This window comes from Bos indicus, chromosome 10, assembly GCF_029378745.1.
Source record: "Bos indicus isolate NIAB-ARS_2022 breed Sahiwal x Tharparkar chromosome 10, NIAB-ARS_B.indTharparkar_mat_pri_1.0, whole genome shotgun sequence".
NCBI classification, from domain to species: domain Eukaryota; kingdom Metazoa; phylum Chordata; class Mammalia; order Artiodactyla; family Bovidae; genus Bos; species Bos indicus.
In genome coordinates, this window is record NC_091769.1 from 57,144,258 (window position 1) to 57,161,626 (window position 17,369).

General features: G+C 40.0%; 1 long non-coding RNA gene across 1 annotated transcript in view; it reads right to left on the minus strand.

Annotated features, from left to right (window-relative positions):
* Positions 1-17,369, minus strand: part of LOC139185265 (uncharacterized) — a 165,782-nt gene that overhangs the window by 140,432 nt on the left and 7,981 nt on the right. The window contains exon 2 of the long non-coding RNA XR_011568870.1: positions 8,650-8,702. This is a non-coding gene — a long non-coding RNA (uncharacterized lncRNA). The remainder of the gene's footprint in view (positions 1-8,649; positions 8,703-17,369) is intronic.

Below are 17,369 nucleotides of genomic sequence, written 5' to 3' on the forward strand. Positions count from 1 at the left end.
TCCAAGTCTGTCCAGAGCCCAAGTTCTTTCTACTGTATCAACGTTTGTTAAAGTGTAGATAGAGACCACCAGCAGCACTTGAGTAGCTTGTTAAACACACAGGTCCACCTTCCTGAATCAGGTTCTCTCTGCTGCTGCTGCTGCTAAGTCGCTTCAGTCGTATCTGACTCTGTGCGACCCCATAGACAGCAGCCCATCAGGCTCCCCTGTCCCTGGGATTCTCCAGGCAAGAACACTGGAGTGGGTTGCCATTTCCCTCTCCAATGCACACATGCATGCTAATTCATTTCATTCATGTCCAACTCTGTGTGACCCCATAGACAGCAGCCCACCAGGCTCCTCTGTCCAGAGGATTCTCTAGGCAAGAATACTGGAATGGGTTGCCATTTCCTCCTCCACAGGTTCTCTCTAGGTGATTCTAAAATATATATACTGAAGTTCTAGAACCACCGTATTCACCACAGTGCTTTCTCTCTGAGGGAGGCCTATCCTCTGGGTATTAAGTATTCTGGGCCACAGATTGAATGATGGTCCTAAGTTCTGGGTGGGACTGAGTCCAAAGTGAGGGAGAAATGCCGCAATTACACAAAGGTAGGGCCAAAAATGCAGACTGATTATGCACAGAGCAGGGTGAGTGCACAGTCTCATCTCAAGTTTCACCTTAGAGCCTCCACACCCAGTGCAAGAACAAATCAACCAGATGGTTGAGGCCACATGGTCAGAATTCTGGCACCAATCAGGAAGTGGACCCAAATTGACTGATTATAAGTCAGTTCTTTCTTTCTTCCTCTGTGTGAACTTCTCTGTGTTTCTTAACACCCCCACACTACCCCCTACACACACTAGTCTCAGCTTCCTTGTCAATAATTATAGTAATAGGTGACATTAACTGAGAACTTTCAGCATACGAGCCCCTATTCTAGGACTTTTCTACATGTTTATTTTTTAATGTATGTTCCAAGTTTACCTTTTTTTTTTTTTTTTTACAATTTCCTGTTTTAAGTCTTCATTGCAGCCCATGGGGGTGTCTCTAGTTGTAGCACATAGGCTCTAGGGCATGAGGGCTCAGTAGTTACAGCACAGAGGCTTAGCTGGCCTGAGGCATGTGGAATTTTAGTTGCCTGACAGGGATCGAACTTGAGTCCTCTGCTTTGGAAGGTAGATTCTTAAACCACTGGATCATCAGGAAAGTTCAGACTTTTATATATGTTTATTCACGTGAAGCTACAACTGCTTGATGAAACAGGTACAATTTCTATCTCCATTTTTCAGATTAAAAAAAAACAACAACAACTCAAGTACAAAGAGATTAGTCAACTCTCTCAGGGTCACCCCACTGGCAAGTACTAAGGCTGGGATTCTAACAGAAAGAAGTCATATTCTCAGTCGCAACACTGTTCTTCTTCTATGATAATGTCTATGGAGTCACCTTCCATGCTCTTGGTGTTCACTAGGAAGTTTTATGTGCCATCTTACGACTCAGATTAGGAGTCAAACACTGCCCTGAGCATATATGTCTGACCAGTAGTGATGGGGAGATAGGAGATCACTGCAAATTTGATCCAGTCACATCAGATTCTGCCATGATACTGTGAATGGACACAATCCAAGACTGTAAGTAAGCCAACTGGGCAGAGTGGCCAAAGCCAGCAGACACATGAATCCTATTCTATTTACTATGAGTTCAGAAAGTGTGATGACATCACCAAAAGGCCTAATTTGGAATCCTAGAAAGAAAAAAAAAAATACTCTGCCTTGGAAATAGAGAGAGAAAATCAATAGGAAGGTGGATCTTTTAGGAGTTCCTGGGTACCAAAAAAGAAAGCCGCAGCAGGACATGCTAGAATGTTGTCTTCAGTGGCTGAAGTGTCTACAACTGCCCAACAAGGTAAATCAAATCTGCTGCCAATACATTCTTCTGCTGTCCAGATGAAAACGGCAGACTAAGCTGGTGAACTTTCACCCTTCACCCGCGCTCTTCAAGCCAAAGTACAGATTAAAAAAAATCAATAACCCCAATCGATGGGAAAATATTTTTAGTCTCTAACTGAACGATATGTTTTGACAAGGCCAAAGAGGAGCACAAAAGAATGGCAAAAGATAAAAGACAGAAAATTAGGAATTTGCTTTATTGGAGGAGGTGGAATCACCAATCACTTTCTTTTTCCCTTGCTGACATTCATCTAAATTATCACGCAGCAAAGAAATAAAGTGTAAGGAGATGAATTTATAAGATGGCATGATTCACCACCAAGCACCTTAAAACCTATTATTGCTGCCACTTTCCCTTGCTATTTCCAAGAAAGCAATCTAGAGAAATGCCCATGTTCAGAATAGAGTCAGAGGAAGTAGCATTCCCCCAAAGAGGACAGAGCAGACAATGGGACACAGCCTCTGCCCCCACCTAACCTGGAGATTGCATCCAATACTAACCACATTGGAAAGTGTTTAAAATCCACCCAATCGGGCTCCATTTTCTCTCAAAATAACCATTGTTTTTCATAACTCAATACCCTGGAGGTTTTCATAACTGAGCAAAGTAACCACATAATATCATCTTGTCTTCTGGCCCCTTAAGCAGTAATTTATTTTTGTACATAGACCTGAGCATGCTATATTTCCAAAATGTATTTCTTTTTTTTTCTATACTGAATAAAAGTAATGAAGAAACATGAGATTCTGAATAAAATGAACAGAAATTACCCAGTATTTGTTTGCTTTTTCTGTCCAAGGAAATTCCAAATATACAGAATTGCCTTACCGATCAATTAACATTTTCAGTTGTTTATAGTGATAACAACAATTGGTAAATAGATTTATGGGATTCAAAAATCTATATAAATCTAATAGACTGTTAGTTGGAATAGCAGCAACCTATTTTACTTATTAATGCATTTCCTTTTCTTCCCCCCATATCAACTCCTTGTCTTTTATTTGACAAGCATTTGGCATAAATTTAATAACTATCATTTTGCTATAATTTCTTATTTGTCCATCTACCAGAAGTTAAACACACATTTCTGATATTAATATATATCCAGACTGATGGCTACATCTCTGTAATGGCAACCAATTCAACCCACAAAAATCAGTCAATTAAGTTAAAAATTGGTTGCCAAACCAATGGCTTGGCATCACATATTTTGGCAGCCAAAGCATCTATTCAATAGCTATTTGATGAGCCAACTTTTTACACTGTTAGTGAGTTTTTTGCTGTGAGACTGACATAGACTCCGTAAAGGCAATCATTCTGGCAAGATGAAAAGATTTGGACAGTCCAGTTCCCTGGGACTTTTCCATAAGATCTGGTGACCAGTCCTGAACACTTATGTTCTGTTTATGTAAGTGAAACCTTCACACACTGTTGCTACTCTCACTTCACAGACTCCCTGGCATACTTTCATCTACTCCTACATTTGTAATCTGAACAATGTATTTCTCTGTTCTGGTAATATAGATCATGCAACACTTGCTTCTCTTCCCTGACCATTTAGTACATGCCATGGTCTCTGAGCTTAGCATTTTTTACAAACCTGATTTCATTTAATCCCACAACAAACCTACAACAAAGGTAACATTACCACTATAACAGAGAAGCAAAAAAAGTCTTAGGGAAATGAAATAATTGCACAAGGCTACAATAGCTAAGTGGTAGAGCAGGGAATAAACCCATTTTTGTCTGATTCTTATATTTATACCACAAGTTCATTCAGTTGAAGCTACCACCACCTAGGTGGAATGGAGCTAATTAGATTAACATCAATAGCTGGAATGATCAAAAAATACTTGATCAAAGCTTTAGTTCACAAACCGTTCTGTCATATTCAAATGGGCATGAAAATCACTTTTAATTTATTAAGTACTTTGTGACCCCATGGACTATAGCCGACCAGGCTCCTCTGTCCATGGAATTCTTCAGGCAAGAATACTGGACTGGGTAGCCATTCCCTTCTCCAGGGGATCTTTTCAACCCAGGGATCGAATCCAGGTCTCTAGCATTACCATCTGAGCTACCAATACATTTATTAAACATGCAGGCATGAAATTAAAAGATATTTGTTCCTTGGAAGAAAATTTATGACAAACCTAGAGAGCATACTCACTCCACTCCAGTACTCTTGCCTGGAAAATCCCATGGATGGAGGAGCCTGGTGGGCTGCAGTCCAAGGGGTCGCTGGGAGTCGGCCGGAACTGAGCGACTTCACTTTCACTTTTCACTTTCATGCATTGGACAGGGAAATGGCAACCCACTCCAGAGTTCTTGCCTGGAGAATCCCCGGGACGGGGGAGCCTGGTAGGCTGCCATCTATGGGGTCGCACAGAGTTGGACATGACTGAAGCGACTTAGCAGCAGCAGCAGTAGAGAGCATACTAAAAAGCAGAGACATCAGTTTGCCGACAAAGGTCTGATTAGTCAAAGCTATGGTTTTTCCAGTAGTCATGTATGAATATGAGAGCTGGACCATAAAGTCGGCTGAGCACTGAAGAACTGATGCTTTCAAACTATGGGGCTGGAGAATACTCCTGAGATTCCCTCGGACAGCAAGGAGATCAAACCAGTCAATCCTAAAGGAAATCAACCGTGAATATTCATTGGAAGGACTGATGCTGAAGCTGAGGCTCCAATACTTTGGCCACCTGATGCAAAGAGCCAACTCATTAGAAAAGACCCTGATACTGGAAAAGATTAAAGGCAGGAGGAGAAGGGGACAACAGAGGATAAAATGGTTGGAAGGCATCACCAACTCAATGAACATGATTTTCAGCAAACTCCAGGAGAAAGTAAAGGACAAGGAAGCCTGGTGTGCTGTGATCCATGGGGTTGCAAAGAGTCAGACACAACTTAGTGACTGAACCACAAACAACAACAAAATTCTGGGATTTTCCATTAGGCCCATTTGTTAAGGAATACTGCCAGTGAAAGATCAATAAATTGTAAGCACACTATAAATACATTATAAGTACATTCTGTGTGTACTTCAAAGCAGGTGGTTTGTCAAAAGTATATATGCATGTTACCCATGAAGACTCATTTTCTTAAGATCTTCAAAGATAATTTTGCTATGTCAAACTGCCATATTTCACAGATTTCCCCCCTACACACACCCCGCCAAACAGCTGTCATTATAATGCCATGCTTTATTGACTATGCCAAAGCCTTTGACTGTGTGGATCACAATAAACTGTGGAAAATTCTGAAAGAGATGGGAATACCAGACCACCTCATCTGCCTCTTGAGAAATTTGTATGCAGGTCAGGAAGCAACAGTTAGAACTGGACATGGGACAACAGACTGGTTCCAAATAGGAAAAGGAGTATGTCAAGGCTGTATATTGTCACCCTGTTTATTTAACTTATATGCAGAGTACGTCATGAGAAACGCTGGACTAGAAGAAACACAAGCTGGAATCAAGATTGCCGGGAGAAATATCAATAACCTCAGATATGCAGATGACACCACCCTGATGGCAGAAAGTGAAGAGGAACTAAAAAGCCTCTTGATGAAAGTGAAAGTGGAGAGTGAAAAAGTTGGCTTAAAGCTCAACATTCAGAAAACGAAGATCATGGCATCCGGTCCCATCACTTCATGGGAAATAGATGGGGAAACAGTGGAAACAGTGTCAGACTTTATTTTTCTGGGCTCCAAAATCACTGCAGATGGTGACTGCAGCCATGAAATTAAAAGATGCTTACTCCTTGGAAGGAAAGTTATGACCAACCTAGATAGCATATTCAAAAGCAGAGACATTACTTTGCCAACAAAGGTCCATTTGGTCAAGGCTATGGTTTTTCCTGTGGTCATGTATGGATGTGAGAGTTGGACTGTGAAGAAGGCTGAGTGCCGAAGAATTGATGCTTTTGAACTGTGGTGTTGGAGAAGACTCTTGAGAGTCCCTTGGACTGCAAGGAGATTCAACCAGTCCATTCTGAAGGAGATCAGCCCTGGGATTTCTTTGGAAGGAATGATGCTAAAGCTGAAACTCCACTACTTTGGCCACCTCATGTGAAGAGTTGACTCATTGGAAAAGACTCTGATGCTGGGAGGGATTGGGGGCAAGAGGAGAAGGGGACGACAGAGGATGAGATGGCTGGATGGCATCACTGACTCGATGGATGTGAGTCTAAGTGAACTCCAGGAGTTGGTGATGGACAGGGAGGCCTGGCGTGCTGTGATTCATGGGGTCGCAAAGAGTCGGACACGACTGAGCGACTGATCTGATCTGATACTGCCATGCTTTGGGTTGCCCATTTGTTTACTTCGTTTTCACACAATAACCAGAGGAGTTAGAACAATGTGCTCATTCTTTTAAAAATTCCCTTTAAGTAGTTACTATGGTAGTTGTTGAAGCACTAGAGATTGAAATGAGTGAGTAATTATGTTGTTGAAAGTGTTCAAAATGGCCAGGGAAGTATGATGACTACTTGAATTAGCTAAGAAAACATGCCAAATCACTGCCAAAAGATCTGTCACAAAAATCCATTCTCTGCAGTTGAGAAGTTACCAGCACTATGAAAAACCAAAATGACCCTTTGTAACTTTGACTAGATAATCTGTGATTCCATCATTTGCAAGTAAAACTGAGTGTACACGTGAATCCCAAAATTTTCAGAATGAGGAGACATGAAGAACTCAGTGATTCATTGGCCATTACAACATTCAAAATATTCCATTTCCAAGGGGGCTGATATTTCCTCACTGAAATTGATTTATCTAGTTCCTTTTCTCTTCCTTATAAACCTCAAAGCTTGTTTCAAATTAATAAAGTAATATTAATAATAATAAAGATGCTAACACTTATTGTACAAGATACTTTGCTAAGTGCTTTGTATTTATCAATTCATTTAATTCTCATCAAAATCTTATCAGTTAGCTACTATTATTCTCCCCATTTTAAAGATGAGGACTGAGATTAAGTAATTTGCCCAAAAGCATGAAGCTAGTAAGCTATATAGCCAGGGTTCATTTACTTACTCATCATCAACCAGGCACAGGGGCAGGCCCTCTTGAAGAGCCAAAATGAACAAGGAAGACACAACTCTATCCTTGTGAAGTTTACAAATTAAACCCAACCCCAGTTCAGACTTCAAAGTCCAAGCTATTAATCACCACACCAACCCATCAGCAAGTATATATTGATGGCTCACTGTTAGGAATGCAGTCTCGTGCAGGCAGTGTTCCTTGGGCCTGGAGCACTTCTTTACCAAGAGATAAGAAGTCACTCACAGCCTATGCTGGGCTTCTTCCTTATTCAGCCTCCATGTGTGTTCGTTTGTTCTGCTTAAAGGTTTACACCAGATGGTACCTGACCAGCCCACTCCTGCTGGAAGGGGATGGAGATTTTTGTTACAGAACAAAAGGGGTGCATACAGGCCAACGGCCCTGCATCAGGTGCCAGGAAAGACTTGCTGACCATAGGGGACTGACACTACCAAAGCTGATCTTATCTGTCTCTTTTCTATATGCTGCTGCTGCTAAGTCGCTTCAGTCATGTTCGACTCTGTGCGACCCCATAGACGGCAGCCCACCAGGCTCCCCCATCCCTGGGATTCTTCAGGCAAGAACACTGGAGTGGGTCCCCATTTCCTTCTCCAATGCTTTTCTATATGAGTGAAGCATTTTTCTACCCAGTGCTTGACTATGTTGTGTCTTCCTTGACAATACTAATACCAAAATACAGTGAACAGAAGTGCTCACACTTCTACTCCTGGTGATAAACAATAGATGCCACTTGCTCAACACACTTCATTCAGACACATTAAATATCTTCTTTCCATCCTCAAAACAGCCCAGTGAGTGGCAGAACTAGGATCTGAATCCACAGGTAAATCACAACAACTCCCCCAGGGGCAGTGAAGATTCCCTTTGGCATAGTAGCTCACCCAATACTCTGTTACCCCTCTGTGCCTTCCACTCCCATTCCCGCCACCTTCCCCTGAGAACATATTACCTGAAACCCAAATTGTGAAAAATCCTACCTGGCTTCTCTCACACATATTGGCTTCTCTCTTTTGTTCTTGAGGTCCTCAAGGTTCAGTTGAAGCTTCCTAGGTGCTTCATCATATCATGACCCCAACTCAGAAATCCTCTCTTTGCTGTCTACCCAATAAATTCCCATTCCATATACCAGCATTCATAGCACTGTACCATATGGACCCAGCTTCCTCTCCAGGCATATAACTTTTGCTCCCGGTCATGAACTGTGCCCTTGGGCACACTCTTATCCCAGTGCCCCTCTGCCCTGCTCACACATATCATGCTCAGTAGATACAGGAGCCTCTGCTCATTTGGACCTCCTGCCTGCAGTGTTCCCCTCTTACCTCCAGGGACAAACCCAAGTATCTTTGTACATGACGCTCTCCTCCACTCATGAGTCCACATTCTTGATGCAAAGCACCTGGGGCAAACCAGTTCCAAACTATATCCCCATGCTTCCACTACCATTACTTCTTTGAATGGACTATATATTATTTTAAGGTAGGCCAACATCTGGGACATACAAATCCCAAAGTTTTAGTGGATTAACACTGAAGAAGGTTATTTCTTGATCATGTAATCATTCAGCGCAGGTCCAGGTGGGAGGAGAGTGAAGGATGTGTGCTCTGCTCTATGCTATCACTCATGAACCCAGGCAGTTAAAGAGATCCTACCATTTTCAACATGTAGCTTCCAAGGTACATGACATTGATATCCAGTCAGCAGACTGAAAGAGATAGAGAGCGGATAAGACATATAATCAGTTCTTAAATATCTCAACCTGGATATGCTATATACATCACTTCTACTAACATTATGTAACTGAGAGCTACATAGATGGCCAGGCAGTGCAGGGACCAGGATACATAATCATTGATTTTGCATCCACTTCCCAGGAACAATTTTATATTATGAAAGGAGATTAGGGAGCACAAAGTTTCAATGTATAGCTAAACCACTTATGCAGCACGCTCAAAAATCTGATCTACTGACTTGACACTTAAGATTCTTCTCTACATTCTTCAAGGATGCCATATTCTCCCTCCCATTTCCCCATTCCTGTGACTTTGATTTTACAACTTCATCTATGTGGTGTGCCCTCACCTCCCTGTACCTATTAATATAATTCCTTCAAGCCCAGCTCAGTTCTGACCTCCTCCATGAAGGTTTCCCTGATTCAGTCTGTGGGAAGTTAATTTCTCTCCTCTCTGACTTTCATATCTTTTTGTACCTTCCATTATGATAGTGGTAGTCTACTTCATATTTTGTTTCTATTTATCCAAATCAACCCCTTTACTGGATCATAAGCTTTTAGAGAATGAGGCCCACATCTCATTCATCTGTCGGTCCTTGCAGTATTCAGTGTCATGTCTGGCACGTAGCGTGTACTTTATCCATGATGGCTAAAGTGATACTTCACAGGCATGAAGCCACACTTAAACTTCACTTGCTTGGGGGAATATCCCTGTCTGTGAAGAAATGAAGGCAGCAATGGCTATGGCTATTCCTTCATCACTCAAAGGGGAAAAAACTTATAAATTTCATATCAACTATTTCTACTTTTTCCACTCAAAGCAGCAGGTGCTTTCTGTCATGCAATTTAATGCTGCCTTTTGTGGAGTATAATTAGAGCATTTTGAGTGACTGGACTTCTATTTTATTCCATCACAGAGGCCCAGATAGTTAAAATACAACATCAAGACTACCAAACAATCAAAACCAGGGTCAGCAGCCTGTGCAGGAAGAATGAATGAGCTGCTCTCCAGAGTACAGCTCCCCACATGTTTGGCCAGGGAAATAAGATTTGTTTTACTTGTTCATGTAAGTCTTTTGTAAAGCCCTGATTAGTAATATTTCAGCATTTAAATAAGTGTTCTAAATCAAGAGAGAACTTGATAAATTGTACCATATCCCCATGATAGTATAATCTGTTGTTTTTTTTTAAAGATGATGTATTTACACCGTAAAGAACTAAAAAAAGAAGAACAAAATAAATTCAAAGTTGGCAAATGGAAGGAAATAATAAAGATTAGAATAGAAACAGATGAAATAGAGAATATAAAAACCACAGAAAAAACAAACAGCTGATTATTTTAAAAGATCAGCAAAATCAACAAATCCTTAGCTAAACTACCTAAGAAAAAAGAGAATTCAAATGATAAAAATCAGAAATGGAAGAGAAGATATTTTAACTGATGCTACAGAAATATAAAGAATCATAAGAGACTGACTACTATTAACACTTATACACCAACAAGTTGGACAACCCAGATGAAATGGATAAATTCCTAGAAACATACAACCTACCAAGACTGAATCATGAAGAAACAGAACATCTGAACAGACCAACAATGAGAGGACTGACTCAATAACAAACCCTATCCTCCAGAAAGGAAAAATCCTAGACCAGACAGCTTCACTGGTAAATTCTACCAAACATTTAAAGAAGAATTAATACCTTCTTTCTCAAACTCTTCCAAAAAACTGAATAGAAGGGAACACTTACAAACTCATTTTACAAGACCAGCATTACTCTGATACTAAAGCCAGATAGACATTATAAGAAAAAAAAAAAATGCAATCCAATATCCCTGCTGAAAATAGATACAAATATCCTCAACAAAATTCTAGCATGCTGAATTCACCACCTAACATCCAGTAGGATGGTCACTATCAAAAATACAAAAAATAAACTCCGTCGTGTCCGATTCTTTGCAACCCCACAGACTGTAGCCTACCAGGCTCCTCTGTCCATGGGATTTTCCAGGCAATAGAACTGGAGTGGATTGCCATTCCTTCTCCAGGGGATCTTCCCAACCCAGGGATCGAACCCAACAAAAAACCCAGAAAATAACAAATACTAGCAAGAATGCAGATAATCTGGAAACCTTGCATACTCATTGAGAATGTAAAATGATGTGGCTGCTATGGAAAACAGTAAAGAGGTTTCTCAAAAAATTAAAAATAGAATTACCATATAATCTAACAATCTTATTGTATGTACCCAAAATAATTGAAGACAGGATCTTCAGGAGATATTTGCACACCCATGTTCATTGCACACTATTCACAATATCCGAGAGGTGACAGAATTGGATAATATAAGTGTCCATTGACAGATGAATGGGTAAAGAAAATGTGTATATTTATTGTACAATATTATTCAGGCTTTAAAAAGAAGGAAATCCTGCCATATGCTACAACATGAATGAATCTTGGGGACACTGCTGCTGCTGCTAAGTCACTTCAGTCATGTCCGACTCCTAGCAACACCATGGACTGTAGCCTACCAGACCCCTCCATCCATGGGATTTTCCAGGCAAGAGTACTGGAGTGGGTTGCCATTGCCTTCTCTGCTTGGGGACATTATTCTAAGTTACGTGAATTAGCTGCACAAAGTCCAAGATTGAGTGATTCCTCTTAGGTGAGATATCTAAAATAGTCAAACAGAAACAAAAAGCAGAATGGTGGTTATTAGGGACTTTGAGGAGTAAGAAAAGAAGATGTGTTATTCAATGGGTATAGAGGTTTGGTTCTTCAAGATGAAAATTTTCTAGAGATCTGTTGCACAACAAGGTGTATATAGTCACCACTACTTTACATTTAAAAATAATCAAGATGGTAAGAAAAAATACTAACATATATGTATACTTATTGAAATTGAGATATTGATGATACAGTATTATTAAAAGAAAGTTTAAAATAGCATATGTAATACAATTCAACTTTTTAAAATATGTATGCTGATATTTCATGTATATATTGTATGTATGCTTAGGTATTTTATACATATATGTATATATACGCATTTTGCTGCTGCTACTGCTACTAAGTCACTTGAGTCGTGTCCGACTCTGTGCGACCCCATAGACGGCAGCCCACCAGGCTCCCCCATCCCTGGCATTCTGCAGGCAAGAACACTGGAGTGGGTTGCCATTTCCTTCTCCAATGCATGAAAGTGAAAAGTGAAAGTGAAGTTGCTCAGTCGTGTCTGACTCTTCGCGACCCCATGGACTGCAGCCTACCAGGCTCTTCCGTCCATGGGATTTTCCAGGCATTTTACATTTATATATTTATACAGATATATATCTTTATATACTATATACAATAGATTATCAGCACAACCTGACAGACTTCATGTGTATCTGATTTGTCATTTTATCCCTAGTGTTCCGCACATAGATGCTAGAAATATTTGACAAATGAATAAGAATATGTGCTACAGAAAGAAACTGGAAAGTTTACATGTCAAAATATTAACAATGGTCATCTCTGTGTTGCAAGATATTTTGCATTTACCAATCTGTATTTCTAGAATTTTTTCTAAAAAACAGTATTGTTTGTATTAAAAAAAAAAAAAAAGAAGTAATGGATGGAGAGAAAATGGTCTAAGTCTAGATGTGTGCATAGAGAAATGGAGATTTTTAGCCCCAATAAATTTTACTTAAAATTCCCTGATAAAGTCCTTAAACTTCCCTTTTTACTCAGAGGGAGAAGGAGAGCCCTAGAAACACAAAGTATAATGATAAGAGAGGGAGGGTATGTCTACATGGTAAAGTCAGGAGAGAGCTTGAAGAAGAGGTATTGCTAGAGATAGGTCTAGAAGGACATGTGGGCTTTCCATGAGGAAACAGAAAGGAAATTCATTTCAAAAGGGAGTTAAGACAATAATGATATGAATACTGGGAGTAATGAGGTGGGCTTTCAGTGACAATTAGTTGGGATAGACTTGAATCTCTAAAAAATAAGAGATTATAAAGAGACTTGGTCTGATTCTAGGTGGTTCTGCCTGTGGAAGCTTAGATTTTTGAATTTTGTTCTGTGGGTGATATATGACTATCCTTAATTTGGTTTTGTTTTTTTTTTTTATTGTGTGTGTGTGTCTGGTTTTTTTTACTTTAAAATATTGTATTGGTTTTGCCATACATCAACATGAATCCACCATGGGTGTACACATGTTCCCCATCCTGAACGCCCCTCCCACCTCCCTCCCCATACCCTCCCTCTGGGTCATCCCAGTGCACCAGCCCCGAGCATCCTGTATCATGCATCGAACCTGGACTGGCGATTCATTTCACATATGATATCATACATATTTCAATGCCATTCTCCCAAATCATCCCACCCTCTCCCTCTCCCGCAGAATCTAAAAAACTGTTCTATACATCTGTGTCTCTTTTGCTGTCTTGCATACAGGGTTATCATTACCATCTTTCTAAATTCCATATATATGCGTTAGTATACTATATTGGTGTTTTTCTTTCTGGCTTACTTCACTCTGTATAATAGGCTCCAGTTTCATCTACCTCATTAGAACTGATTCAAATGTATTCTTTTTAATGGCTGAGTAATACTCCATTGTGTATATGTACCACTGCTTTCTTATCCACTCATCTGCTGATGGACATCTAGGTTGCTTCCATGTCCTGGCTATTATAAACAGTGCTGTGATGAACATTGGGGTACATGTGTCTCTTTCCCTTCTGGTTTCCTCAGTGTGTATGCCCAGCAGTGGGATTGCTGGGTTATAAGGCAGTTCTATTTCCAGTTTTTTTAAGGAATCTCCACACTGTTCTCCATAGTGGCTGTACTAATTTGCATTCCCACCAACAGTGTAAGAGGGTTCCCTTTTCTCCACACCCTCTCCAGCATTTATTGCTTGTAGACTTTTGGATAGCAGCCATTCTGACTGGCGTGATATGGTACCTCATAGTGGTTTTGATTTGCATTTCTCTGATAATGAGTGATGTTGAGCATCTTTTCATATGTTTGTTAGCCATCTGTATGTCTTCTTTGGAGAAATGTCTGTTTAGTTCTTTGGCCCATTTTCTGACTGGGTTGTTTATTTTTCTGGAATTGAGCTGTAGGAGTTGCTTGTATATTTTTGAGATTAGTTGTTTGTCAGTTGCTTCATTTGCTATTATTTTCTCCCATTCTGAAGGCTGTCTTTTCACCTTGCTTATAGTTTCCTTTGTTGTGCAAAAGCTTTTAATTTTAATTAGGTCCCATTTGTTTATTTTTGCTTCTATTTCCAATATTCTGGGAGGTGGGTCATAGAGGATCCTGCTGTGATGTATGTCGGAGAGTGTTTTGCCTATGCTTTCCTCTAAGAGTTTTATAGTTTCTGGTCTTATGTTTATATCTTTATTCCATTTTGAGTTTATTTTTGTGTATGGTGTTAGAAAGGGTTCTAGTTTCATTCTTTTACAAGTGGTTGACCAGTTTTCCCAGCACCACTTGTTAAAGAGATTGTCTTTTCTCCACTGTATATTCTTGCCTCCTTTGTCAAAGATAAGGTGTCCATAGGTGCGTGGATTTATCTCTGGGCTTTCTATTTTGTTCCATTGATTTATATTTCTGTCTTTGTGCCAGTACCATACTGTCTTGATGACTGTGGCTTTGTAGTAGAGCCTGAAGTCAAGCAGGTTGGTTCCTCCAGTTCCATTCTTCTTTCTCAAGATTGCTTTGGCTATTTGAGGTTTTTTGTATTTCCATACAAATTGTGAAATTATTTGTTCTAGCTCTGTGAAAAATACCGTTGGTAGTTTGATAGGGATTGCATTGAATCTATAGATTGCTTTGGGTAGTATACTCATTTTCACTATATTGAACACAGTATATTTCTCCATCAATTAGTGTCCTCTTTGATTTCTTTCACCAGTGTTTTATAGTTTTCTATATATAGGTCTTTAGTTTCTTTAGGTGGATATATTCCTAAGTATTTTATTCTTTTCATTGCAATGGTGAATGGAATTGTTTCCTTAATTTCTCTATTTTCTCATTTTTAGTGTAAAGGAATGCAAGGGATTTCTGTGTGTTGATTTTTATATCCTGCAACTTTACTATATTCATTGATTAGCTCTAGTAATTTTCTGGTGGAGTCTTTAGGGTTTTCTATGTAGAGGATCATGTCATCTGCAAACAGTGAGAGTTTCACTTCTTCTTTTCCAATTTGGATTCCTTTTATTTCTTTTTCTGCTCTGACTGCTGTGGCCAAAACTTCCAAAACTATGTTGAATAGTAGTGGTGAAAGTGGGCACCCTTGTCTTGTTCCTGACTTTAGGGGAAATGCTTTCAATTTTTCACCATTGAGGATAATGTTTGCTGTGGGTTTGTCATATATAGCTTTTATTATGTTGAGGTATGTTCCATATCCTTAATTTGTTAACAGATGTGTGGCTTGGCCAGAATGCTGTTTTACTAAGATATATCTACCAGCTACTTAAAAGTGACCTCAAGTGGAGAGATAGGTTAGAAAGCTCAGGCAATATCCCAGGTTTCAGGTTATAAAGACCTGGACCAGGGGAAGAGGAAAGAAGCAGAAATAGACAACAGAGACAGATTATAAAAGACTGTGAACAAAGAATCAATCAGACTTAGAGATCAGCTGTGACAGCCCAGGAGATTACAGGCCCAAGGAAAGCATTATGTATCCTCATCTTTTTTTTTTTCCAATGAGGCAAAATTACAGCAAAACAAACATCCAGAGCAAGTTTCAAGGCAGAAAACAATTCAAAAGGAGGTCTGTGCAGGCAACAAGTCCAGCCCAGGACTTTAGGGGGGAGATATTTTAGGGGGAGGATGGGAAGGTTCCTTTTTGTTTTTCAAATGTTTAGAGTAAGTGATGTGGGTATCTGAAGGTAGAAAAGAATCAGACAATGGGGAGAGGAAGACTGAAGATGAGAGAAGGAAATGGCAACCCACTCTGTGTTCTTGCCTGGAGAATCCCAGGGATGGGGGACCCTGGTGAGCTGCCGTCTGTGGGGTTGCACAGAGTCGGACACAACTGAAGCGACTTAGCAGCAGCAGCAGCAGGATGCCTAAGATGGGTCTCCCAGTGGGGAGAGCAGAGGATGGAATCCAGAGAAAAGGGAAGACACAGCATTTCTGAGTCTGAAAGAAAAATGAATGGGTACAATGTTCTGAGGCAGAGAGAAATAGGGACTGTGAGCTCACATAAGATCAGATCATCTCCAGTTTTGCTATAAAGAAGTTACAGAGGTTGCCCACCCTGCTAGGAGTGGGTAAAGACTGAGTATAAAAGAATGCATCTAAAACATCAATGTGGAAAAGGCCTCGGAGAAGCAGAAGATGAATAAAGGATCAGATAGCTAGATTTTGACTGTGGGGGTTACACTCACAAGACTCAGCAACTTGTAATGTGAATGCCACAGGGTCCAGGTCCTTTGACAAGGAGGGAACTGGGCTGGGAAATGCTTGACAAGCCAGTAGAACGCCATGGATGGTTCAAGACACACAGAGGGCAATTGAGGCTGAGATGGACAGATAGAAAGAGACCCAAGGCTCGAGTGAGGTTGGAGAGGCTGACCAATAGGAAGTTAATCTGCTTTCACACTCCAGTTATAACCTTTAGTGATTTAGGATGACAATGCCTCATGCAAAAGTCCTTGAGAAGGGTAATGGGGAGTGACACGTCTTTGCCCCTTAGGCTGGACGTACTGAGAGTAATGGTTTCACCAGAAACAGGAAACACCATTGCATTTCTTATTAGAGCTTCTTCTTCTCTGCCTTCAAGGAACCTGAAGAAGACACAGTAGTATATTTGATGAGGGCGGGGCTAAAGTGGTAAAAAATGTGGTAATCAAGAATATATTTAGGCAAAGCCTATCCGAAGTGATGAAATATAAGAAGGAATTGGATGACTTACTAACAAAGAACTGAGGGTCAAGCCAGAGATATAATTACGCAGACTGACAGAGGCTCAGCATGAAAAAAATCCCTACGTTTCATCCACTGTCCAAGAGTGGTCTTGGGAGGGACATATGAGGCATGTGCAATTCTCAGGTCTCTAATTCATTATAGATCAAATTTCATGATAGCTAAGACTAACTAGATAAGTTGAACTAAAGTTGATATTATTAATAATAATAATAACATGAGTTAATAACTCTTCAGTGTGTTCTATTTGCCAGAATCTTTAAAGACATTATCTCATTAAATTCTCACTTAATTTTAACAAGAATTTAATATTAATTTCTCAACAACCAATTTTCTGGGTAAGAAAATTGAGATTTAGAAAAATTAACTTTTATAAGATCACAGAACTAATAAGTAGAAAGTCAGGATTTAAGCCCATGTCTTTGTACAGCCAGAACCCAAACTCTGAAACAGAAGGCTTTTCCGGGGTGATTGCAAGAAGAAAGCACCAGCAAGGCCAAGGGATGAGGGCTTTCCAGATAATTAAGTGATAATTCAGGAGCCTCCTTGCCAGGGGCATCTGCAACACTCAGGTTACCCAGATACAGACCTAAGAGCAGTTTCTAAATCAGCTACAACTAAAAGAAAAATCGATCGAAAAGCCTGTGTTTGGTAGAATAACTCTAGCAACACCCAACATCAAAGACAGCCTAGATTAAAAGGAGACAATGTTTAA